Source organism: Carassius auratus, chromosome 40, assembly GCF_003368295.1.
Source record: "Carassius auratus strain Wakin chromosome 40, ASM336829v1, whole genome shotgun sequence".
Lineage (NCBI taxonomy): Eukaryota > Metazoa > Chordata > Actinopteri > Cypriniformes > Cyprinidae > Carassius > Carassius auratus.
Genome location: NC_039282.1, coordinates 3,221,860 through 3,232,496, shown reverse-complemented (window position 1 = coordinate 3,232,496; position 10,637 = coordinate 3,221,860). Strand labels below are relative to the sequence as shown.

Here is a 10,637-nt window from a genome sequence, read left to right as displayed (position 1 = left end):
AGACTGCTCTCCTTAGTTACAAATGATCTGCTCTTATCATCTGATCGTGGGTGTATCTCTATTAGTTTTATTGGATCTTAATGCTGCTTATGACACAACTGAGTACAACATTCTTTTGCATAGACTTGAACACTTTGTTAGCATCAGTGGAAGTGCATTAGCATGGTTTAAATCGTACAGTATTGTTCAAAATAATAGCAGTACAATGTGACTAACCAGAATAATCAAGGTTTTTAGTATATTTTTTATTGCTACGTGGCAAACAAGTTACCAGTAGGTTCAGTAGATTCTCAGAAAACAAATGAGACCCAGCATTCATGATATGCACGCTCTTAAGGCTGTGCAATTGGGCAATTAGTTGAAAGGGGTGTGTTCAAAAAAATAGCAGTGTCTACCTTTGACTGTACAAACTCAAAACTATTTTGTACAAACATTTTTTTTTTCTGGGATTTAGCAATCCTGTGAATCACTAAACTAATATTTAGTTGTATGACCACAGTTTTTTAAAACTGCTTGACATCTGTGTGGCATGGAGTCAACCAACTTGTGGCACCTCTCAGCTGTTATTCCACTCCATGATTCTTTAACAACATTCCACAATTCATTCACATTTCTTGGTTTTGCTTCAGAAACAGCATTTTTGATATCACCCCACAAGTTCTCAATTGGATTAAGGTTATGGCCACTCCATAACATTAATTTTGTTGGTTTGGAACCAAGACTTTGCCCGTTTACTAGTGTGTTTTGGGTCATTGTCTTGTTGAAACAACCATTTCAAGGGCATGTCCTCTTCAGCATAGGGCAACATGACCTCTTCAAGTATTTTAACATATGCAAACTGATCCATGATCCCTGGTATGCGATAAATAGGCCCAACACCATAGTAAGAGAAGCATGCCCATATCATGATGCTTGCACCTCCATGCTTCACTGTCTTCACTGTGTACTGTGGCTTGAATTCAGAGTTTGGGGGTCGTCTCACAAACTGCCTGTGGCCCTTGGACCCAAAAAGAACAATTTTACTCTCATCAGTCCACAAAATGTTCCTCCATTTCTCTTTAGGCCAGTTGATGTGTTCTTTGGCAAATTGTAACCTCTTCTGCACATGCCTTTTTTTTAACAGAGGGACTTTGCGGGGGATTCTTGAAAATAGATTAGCTTCACACAGACGTCTTCTAACTGTCACAGTACTTACAGGTAACTCCAGACTGTCTTTGATCATCCTGGAGGTGATCATTGGCTGAGCCTTTGCCATTCTGGTTATTCTTCTATCCATTTTGATGGTTGTCTTCCGTTTTCTTCCACGTCTCTCTGGTTTTGCTCTCCATTTTAAGGCACTGGAGATCATTTTAGCTGAACAGCCTATCATTTTTTGCACCTCTTTATAGGTTTTCCCCTCTCTAATCAACTTTTTAATCAAAGTACGCTGTTCTTCTGAACAATGTCTTGAACGACCCATTTTCCTCAGCTTTCAAATGCATGTTCAACAAGTGTTGGCTTCATCCTTAAATAGGGGCCACCTGATTCACACCTGTTTCTTCACAAAATTGATGACCTCAGTGATTGAATGCCACACTGCTATTTTTTTGAACACACCCCTTTCAACTAATTCAACTAATTGCCCAATTGCACAGCCTTAAGAGCGTGCATATCATGAATGCTGGGTCTCATTTGTTTTCTGAGAATCTACTGAACCTACTGGTAACTTGTTTGCCACGTAGCAATAAAAAAATATACGAAAAACCTTGATTATTCTGGTTAGTCACATTGTACTGCTATTATTTTGAACAATACTGTACTTATATGACCGCCATCAGTTCGTAGCAGTGAATGAACATGTATCCTATCGATCACAAGTGCAGTATGGAGTACCTCAAGGCTCAGTACTAGGGCCGCTACTCTTCACGCTTTATATGTTATGCTTGGGAGATATCATCAGGAAACATGGTGTTAGCTTTCACTGTTATGCTGATGATACTCAGCTCTATATTTCTTTGTGGCCCGGTGAAACACACCAATTTGAAAAACTAATTAAACATCCAGGATACTAGAAGCAATCCCACAGTCCTGGAAGCAATTATTAGGCAAAACGCCACACCTGTGCTCTGCTCACCTGTAGGGGAGACGCAAAGGCAAACCGAGGAGGAGCCGGCAGGTCCGTAACACCCCCTCCCTTAAGACAGATGCCCCTAAAAGGCCTCTGCAAAAACAGTCAAAACCCCACACAACAAATGACAAAATATTCTTAATTTTTTTTAAATATTCACTATAAACAAAGTGAGCACTTAACTTTAGTTTAAGGGATGTTAACATCCCATATACATGGACTGGACAGAAGAACTCTTGTCCACAAGCCCCAAACCCTTCTACTCTCCAACAGCTCCAATCGCCCTCCTCCCTTACCAAGAGCTCCAGCAAATCCCGGTACCTGGAAAGCTACATTTAAGGAGACTAGGCAGAAAAAGAGTGGAAAAACAGGGAGAGAGAGAAAGAGATCTAGGACAAGACAAAACGTTCACTCCAGCCCACCCGGAGCACGGGACAAGGTGTCAGCAATCACATTGTCCACGCCCCGAATGTGCCGTATCTGCAAGTTATATGGCAGTAAAAATAAAGCCCAGCGCAAAAGGCGCTGACTAGGACTCTTTAAAGAGTGGAGGAATGTCAGTGGATTGTGATCCAAGTAGACAGTCATAGGAACAGCGCCCCCAGCTAAGTACACATACCCTACCCATACAATACCCTACCATGCCCAGAAAGCACCGCAACTCGGTTTTGGTGGTAGGAACAGGAAACTTATCAATAGCCACCACCTTAGCATGGACTGGCTTCACTTGCCCCTGCCCTACAATCTTTCCCAAGTAGACCACTGTAGCCTGGGCAAACTCGCACTTGGCTAAATTTACAGTGAGGCGAGCATCAACCAACCTAGAAAAGAGAGACCGAATATGGTCCAGATGTTCAGACCATTCCTCGCTATACACAACCACATCATCGAGGTACACAGCGCATCCCTGCAAACCGGAAACAACACGGTTCATAAGTCGTTTAAATGTGGCTGGAGCATTTCGTAAACCAAAACTCATAACAGAGTAAGAATATAGCCCAGAGGGTGTAATAAAGGCTGAAACTTCCTGAGCTCGAAATGACAATGGGACTTCATAATATCCTTTCAATAAGTCAAATTTACTCACAAACCTTGCAGATCCTACACGATCAACGCAATCTTCAACCCTTGGGAGTGGAAAAGAATCTAATTTTGTGATGTTATTCAGTTTACGATAATCTGTACAGAATCTATGTGTTCCATCAGGTTTACTGACTAATATACACTCGAATAGGAAGGCTTAGCCAACCCATTATCCAAAAGGTACTGCACCTCTGCCTCTAGATGTCGCTGTTTGTCTTGACACCTGATAGAACCACTGTCTTATTGGTTCTGCATCACCAACATCAATATCATGCTCAATTAAATGAGTACATGATGGCGTATCTGAGAATAAAGAAGGAAAATCAGACAACAAAGATGACAGTTCTGATGCACGCTCCTCTGGCAAATGTCCAAACAAAGCATTTAACTCTGCCAGTTTCTCAGAGTTCCTCAAACGAGGTTTCAGCACACAGTCATCAGGACCTACCACATCCTCCCCACTACTTGCTGCCACCATGTAGGGAGTCCCAAGGGCCCTATGAGCCTCAACAACTGTGGCTAAAGAAACAGGCATAACCCGCTCACCAGACTCTGCTGCCCCAGAGACTGAAAACCTGTCATAATAGGACTTCAACAGATTTATGTGACAGAGCAGAGTAGAACGCCTGCGATTTGGTGTAGAAAGTAAATAATTCAGGTCTGACACCTGTTGAACAACCCTATAAAGGACCGGTGTATTTTGCAAGGAAAGGATAATTTGCTATCGGCAATAATGACAACACCTGATCACCAGGACTGAACACCCTCGGCTCAGCTCGACGGTCATACCAACTCTTCATTTTCTGTTGGGCTTTAGTTAGGTTGTCATTCGCCATCTCACAGGCTAAAAAGAGCCTACGATGAAAACCATTTACGTAGTCCAACAAATTAACATGAGACTCAGGACACTTCAGTTCCCCCTGTAAGACTGCTAAAAGCCCACGAACTATGGCCAAAGACCAGATCATTAGGTGAGAAACCAGTGCTCTCCTGGGTAACCTCTCGTGCAGCCAACATTAGCCATGGGAGCCCCTCTTCCCAGTCTCTGTTAAGCTCAACACAATACCCCCTGAGAAGCGACTTCAGTGTCTGATGAAAACGCTCCAGAGCACCTTGGCTCTGGGCGTGATATGCACTACTAAGCTGATGTTTCACACGCAACTGCTCGAGCACCTCTCTGAACATGCGTGATGTAAAATTAGAGCCTTTATCACTCTGTATAGTTTGAGGGATACCGAAGATGGAAATAAACTGTGAAAGGGCTTTCACCACAGACCTAGTTGTGATCGTACGCAAAGCATAGGCAGCTGGGTATCGGGTAGACTGACACATCACAGTCAGTAGGTAAACACACCCTGACTTAGAGGAAGGCAATGGTCCCACACAATCAATTAACAAATGTTCGAATGGTTTTCCTATAGCTGGAATATGGTAAAGTGGAGCTGGCTTTAACAACTGATTAGGCTTGCCTGTCAACTGGCATACATGACACGTATTAATGAAGGATGCCACATCCTTCTTTAGGCGAGGCCAATAGAAGTACTTCATAAGACGGTCATAGGTCTTTCTTACCCCCAAGTGCCCAGCTACATCCCCATGAGCTGTCTGTAGGACCAAGTCTCTAAACTTAAATGGCACTATCACTTGAAACACTGGATCCTCGACCCCTTCTTCAGTGTGAGAAGACCACTTCCGGATCAACAACCCATCCTGAATAAAATAACCCCTCGCTGCATTTCGCAACTCCTCAGGTGGTAACACCCCAACGAACAGATCTTTTAATGTTGCATCCACCTTTTGAGCTGCCACAACATCACTATGAGAGAGAGATGGTGGTAGATTAGGCACAACAGCAGACTTAAACTCTCTACTCGGAGAAACATCATCATCATAAGTGGCACGGCTCATGGCCCGTGTCACGGCACAAGCTGTAAAGACAGTCAAATTCTGACCACAAACGACACTGTTAACAATGTTCCTTCTATTGCAGCCAACAATTACAGGGGGCGGTAGATCACGCCAGACACGTTCTCCAGCCAAATTGTTACCTATAGAGGGCGTCCATGTTCTTTTAGGTAAGGAAGGGGGAACTGCTATTTTTTACTTCCCCTTGTACCAAATCAGACTGCAGATTAATCCTGTGCAATGGAACAGAGACAACCTGCAACCCAATCCCCCGGACTAAAACATTGTTCCCAGTACTCGAGTCTGCAGAAAAAGGCAATAAAGACTCCAAGATAAAAGACTCAGATGCTCCTGTGTCCCTAAGTATCTTAACTGGCACTCGGTTGGAACTACCCACCAGTGAAACTAAACCATCTGTAACAAAAGGAAAGTAATCACTTCCACCAGTCACAACTGAATCAGCTCCACCGTTTCTCTCACTAGCCCCAACAGAGCTCAGGCCTGATAGCTGAAATGACGTCACAACGCCCTTAAGTTCAACCTCAGTCTCACCCATCAAAACTTTAGCAGGTCTAACAGATTCAGATACAGCAAGTGTGACTCCCCTAACAACCTCAGTACCCTTTCTCTGACTTTTCCCCTTTAAAACAGGACAGTCTTTCTTCCAATGCCCCTTTTCCAAGCAGTATCGACACACATCATTCTTAGCCTGACTGGCAGGTGTAAATGCAGAAAACCTAGAATCTCTGCGAAAACTCACAGCACCTTTGTGTGACTGATTAGAGTGTGAATCTATTCTACTCCGAGTTGGTGACTCAAATGAACCTAAAGAAGAAGACCCCAAAGCTCTATTGAAATGTCCAAAACGTTGTTCCTGATAAACCTTACCTGTATTGTTTTCTTTTAAACTATACTTGTGTGTCAAAGCAAAATCATCAGCCATAACTGCGGCTTCCGCTGCGGTTTTCATCTTATGCTCAAATACATGGGTAGCGACACGCTCAGGAAGGATATTTCTGAACTGGTCTAAAACAATCAGATTAGACAATTCTTCAAAAGTAGTGACTCCTACTGCAGAGCACCAACGATTAAAATGGCTGTACAATTCCCTCGCTACCTCTGTATACGTCTGTTTATCTCCCTTCCTCCAGCGGCGAAACCGCAAACGACAAGCTTCAGGAACTAATTCTTAAATTTTAAGCACTGCCTCTTTTACTTTGACATACTTTTTTCTGTCTGGTACAGGCAAAGCAATAAATGCTTCTTGTGCTCTACCTACCAGAACACTTTGGAGTAACAACATTCTTTCAGAGTCAGACCAGCCACGGTCATCAGCCACACTCTCAAATAAAGAAAAGAAAATATCTGGATCTCTCTCATTAAACTTTGGCAGCAACCTAACCATGCTAGATATATCAGGGGAACGCACAGACCCCCTAGGAGCAGTACCCTCATCCCCATCAACTGGAAGCCTACCTTCAGCGCTCAGTTTCAGCCTTTCTACAGCCACATCACGTTCACTTTTTATTCTTTCCATCTCTACTTGACACTCTGCCTCACGTTGAGCTTCTCTCTCTCTACGTTCTGCCTCACGTTGAGCTTCTCTCTCTTTCTGTTGCATTTCTATCAATACTTTTTGTTGCTCAAACGTAAGTGACACTTTAGAAAACTGTCATAATTGGTGTTGATGTTTCTCCTAACTCTAACTCATCCATAATTAGAGATACAGGTGACGAAAGAATATTCCTAACAACCAGTTCAGCCTGAACTGACACTCTAATCTGGGCTAATTTAGCGGTTCTGGGTCAACCTAAGTCAAAGTTATAATGGTCACAAACCTGACGCAACTGATCCTTTTTCAAATCATTCAAAACCTCCACGGATGGAGCTACAAAAAAATCCTCCAAACTAGCCATACAAGTGAAACAAATTCTACAACATACAATTCTTGCAGATAGGCTACTAAAGAAAAACGAGCTCACCTTTCAAATGCAAGTGTGGCCACAACACTTCACATCAGACGAGACAAAACGGAGCTGCCCTATAAAAAGAAATAAGAAAAACAACGATCCTCTTCATGCATTTCCCAAGGACAGAGATTTTTACTACACAATATCAGTGGAGCCTTAACTCCTCAGACAAAATGCCGTTACAGCAGGCTTCCATGACGGTGCCCTCTGCCCAGGATAGCACAAAAATAAACTAAAATAAAAAACAAAATAAACATTAAAACTAACGGGCACTCTTAAAGCTCCGATAAGTACTTCAACCTGGCTCACTTCAAAAAACAGCCCAGGCACAAATTAACTAAATGTTCTCCTCCTCTCACGCACCAACAACGAAAAATAAATAAATTATTCCAAACGCAATTAATTTTCAAAATAATACACATGCGTCTTCCCAATGAATCAAAACAAACTTTCAATTCAATGAACTATCAAAGCTCTTTCCAAATCAAACGCACTTAAACGAAACGGTCTCAATACATTTAAAGCTTAACACCTAGGCTCTCTTTTTTTTCTTAAACCTAGTTATACGCATAAAAAGTGATATATTTACCGACTTCTTTTTGGATCCATATTTTGACGAGCCCCCCAAATCTTTTTGTCATTTGATCCCGATCGTTCACATCCCTTGACGAGCCACCAATCTGTTACGTGCAGCCTGTGCCGGGCTACGCAACAGAGAGGGAAGACCACGCGGATATTTGCTTTAAAGAAAATATATTTATTAATGATAAAGAATGAGCAGCATAAAGTAAATAAAGTCAGTATAAGTGTTAAACTAGAGAACTGAAAACGTATGCAATCAGGGTATATGAAGAGTCATGTAAAAGGAAACAAAATCAGCAAAATGATGCGGGAGAGAAGGAGAAGCGGCGGCCCCCCTTCAACCCGGTCTGGAGAGCTTTTAAACATCCAGGATACTAGAAGCAACCCCACAGTCCTGGAAGCAATTATTAGGCAACACGCCCCACCTGTGCTCTGCTCACCTGTAGGGGAGATGCAAAGGCAAAACGAGGAGGAGCCTGCAGGTCCGTAACACTAATGAATGTTGTTCAGTTGCTTTGACGCAATGTATTTTGTTTAAAGCGCTATATAAATAAAGGTGACTTGACTTGACTTGACTTTGTTTACGTTTCAGTTCTTCAGGGACTGAACTGTTTGTGTCCGTTATGGAATAACTCATGCTAAGAAACTGTGTCTTGGTAGTAAAAAAAAGGCATGGTTTTGCAATGTACAGTGTCACAAACAGAATGAGATGATCCACCAGAAAAAAAAAATGAATAAAAGATAGGTGAAAGATAGTGTATATTTGAATTTTGGCACTCCCTTGTGACGCGCTCTGATGCACCTGTCAGCTGATGAATTTATAGCGATCGCCTTTTTCTTTGTTTGTTTTATTTTTCAACGTTTTTTTTTTTTTTTTTTTATGTGAGTGTGTTTTATGTTGAATGTGAATGTATCTGCATGATTACCATCTGTTTCAATGCAAATCAGCCCAAATCAGCTCGCTATTACTGCATGTTCACGGCTATATTTAGAGAGAGTGGATTATTTACTTTATGGCGCATTTGTGTTATTACTATTTGTATAAGTGGCCATCAGCACATCTGCACTTATTTGCATCGTAATTCATTGTAAATGCTGCATTACTAGCAATATCAGGATTGTCTGTAACTGGCAAACAAAGTTAAATCTTTTTTTTATTTTCTAGTGCTCAAATAAATCTCTTATATGATGTCTAAGTTTCTGTCTAGTGTTTTATAACTGAAAAAAAAAAAAACGATGCATTGGTATGTTTAATGACTAAGTAGTTTGTAGAAGCCTTCAATATTATTGGGAAATACATTTTTTTATATTTGAGGGTCTATATTTGAGGTCTAGACATAGTCCCAGAAAAATATTTGCAGGAGTCTCATTTTTCATGAAATCTTATTACAAAGACCAAGCTTGGAAGTACAGTTAGTGTGAAAAAATGTATATAAACATTCTGTACTTCTCCAGCATGTGTGGTGCCTCCCCTTCCGTAGATGAGCTGGGGGCATCAACCGTCAGACCCCCCTGTGGCTCTGGTGGCAGCACACCTCTCTCCTGGAGCCTCATGACATACCTGCCGACATAATATCTGTCTATGGCCTGTTGTGAAACCCAACCATATCTGCGTGAAACATTACAATACTTGCTTTTGTCGTAGCCTTTGCACATCGGCTGTTGGGTTGCTAAGAGGGACACCTGAAGCCCCGAGGAAGAACCGGTCCTTGTCGTCTCTATCTGGAGCTTGGGCCTTTAAATATTCTGGCCGGATATGAACAAAGTAGCAGTCCAACCACTACAAAGATTTACACGCATTTTAAGTGTTTGCTGTCACAAAGCTGTTAATGAACTGAGGTGTGTTGTGCAGTGTGATCATCTTACATGTTCTTCTTTTCTGCTTAACTCAATAGCTCCTTTGGACAGCGTTACAGTGACTCCGTCTGCCTCTGGCACTCTGTCGTTCCACTCCTGGACCTGTGAAAACATTCAAACAGAAACAATAAGGTTCTGACATGTACGGTATTCTTCAACCTCAGAAGACTGTATATATAATAGAATATAAAATTATATTATGTTATATCCTATTATATTATGTTATTATATTTGTCTTTTGAATGAGTCTAAAATGTGTCAGCTTTGAGCTCACCTTGAACTCTTTAATGCTGGCAGGACCAAGGTGATGAACCCACATCATTGTGGCGATGCAGAAGCTCCTGAAGTCCATCTTGCTCTTTGCAGGGACCCTCTGATGTTGTCTGAGGTGGTTGGACACCTCAGCCATGTCCTCCTCTGCGAGAGCAAGGATTTTGGACTCCTTGCTTGCACCACTGGAGGAATGGTATGACTATCTCACCCCTGTACAGTCTATTACACCCATCACAAATTGCAATGCCCAACTGACTCTACATCCCTTTGAGTGGAAGTACTCGGCCAGGGAGTCACAAGACGCATCCTCCCTGACCAATTTCCTGACCTGTGAGAAATTCATAACCCTCCCTTCTCTTGCCCACTTCTCTTGTGACTTCTTGGCCCTCAGGACTTCCTCCTGGATACGGCCTTCCTCTGCATCCGCAAGCAGAAATTTCTTAAATGGTCAATTTTGATCTATTTTGACAAATCAAGCAGTGGACCACGCTGCAAGGGTTCCTGTACACAGCTGAAGAACATCCTGATTATTTCTCAGTAACATAACACACTTAATACACTGTGCGCTCAGATGAGTTTATTGTGGAAAAATAATATTATTATAAATAATATTAAAAAATATGTAAACGACAACTCTTTATCTTTATTCGTTTTCGTGCTGCGCTTTGTGCTCAGAAAAACCGCACGTCAGAAAAGCACACAAATTAAACGTTTAAATAACCAGTAAGGATTTAAACAGATGCAAAAAAATATATATATAATAAATTGTGAATGAGTTAACTGATGTTAATGTATGTCGCAGTATATTAATTCCACTGGACCAGAACTGCAGCTGATAGAATGTGTGCAGCAGCACAATG

General features: G+C 41.8%; 1 long non-coding RNA gene across 1 annotated transcript; it reads left to right on the top strand.

The window, feature by feature from the left end:
• Nucleotides 1-9,269: 9,269 nt before the first annotated feature.
• On the top strand, nt 9,270-9,602 carry LOC113058980 (uncharacterized). Its single transcript, XR_003278042.1, has 2 exons — nt 9,270-9,412; nt 9,543-9,602. It is a non-coding gene; the product is annotated as an uncharacterized LOC113058980 (long non-coding RNA).
• Nucleotides 9,603-10,637: the final 1,035 nt, after the last annotated feature.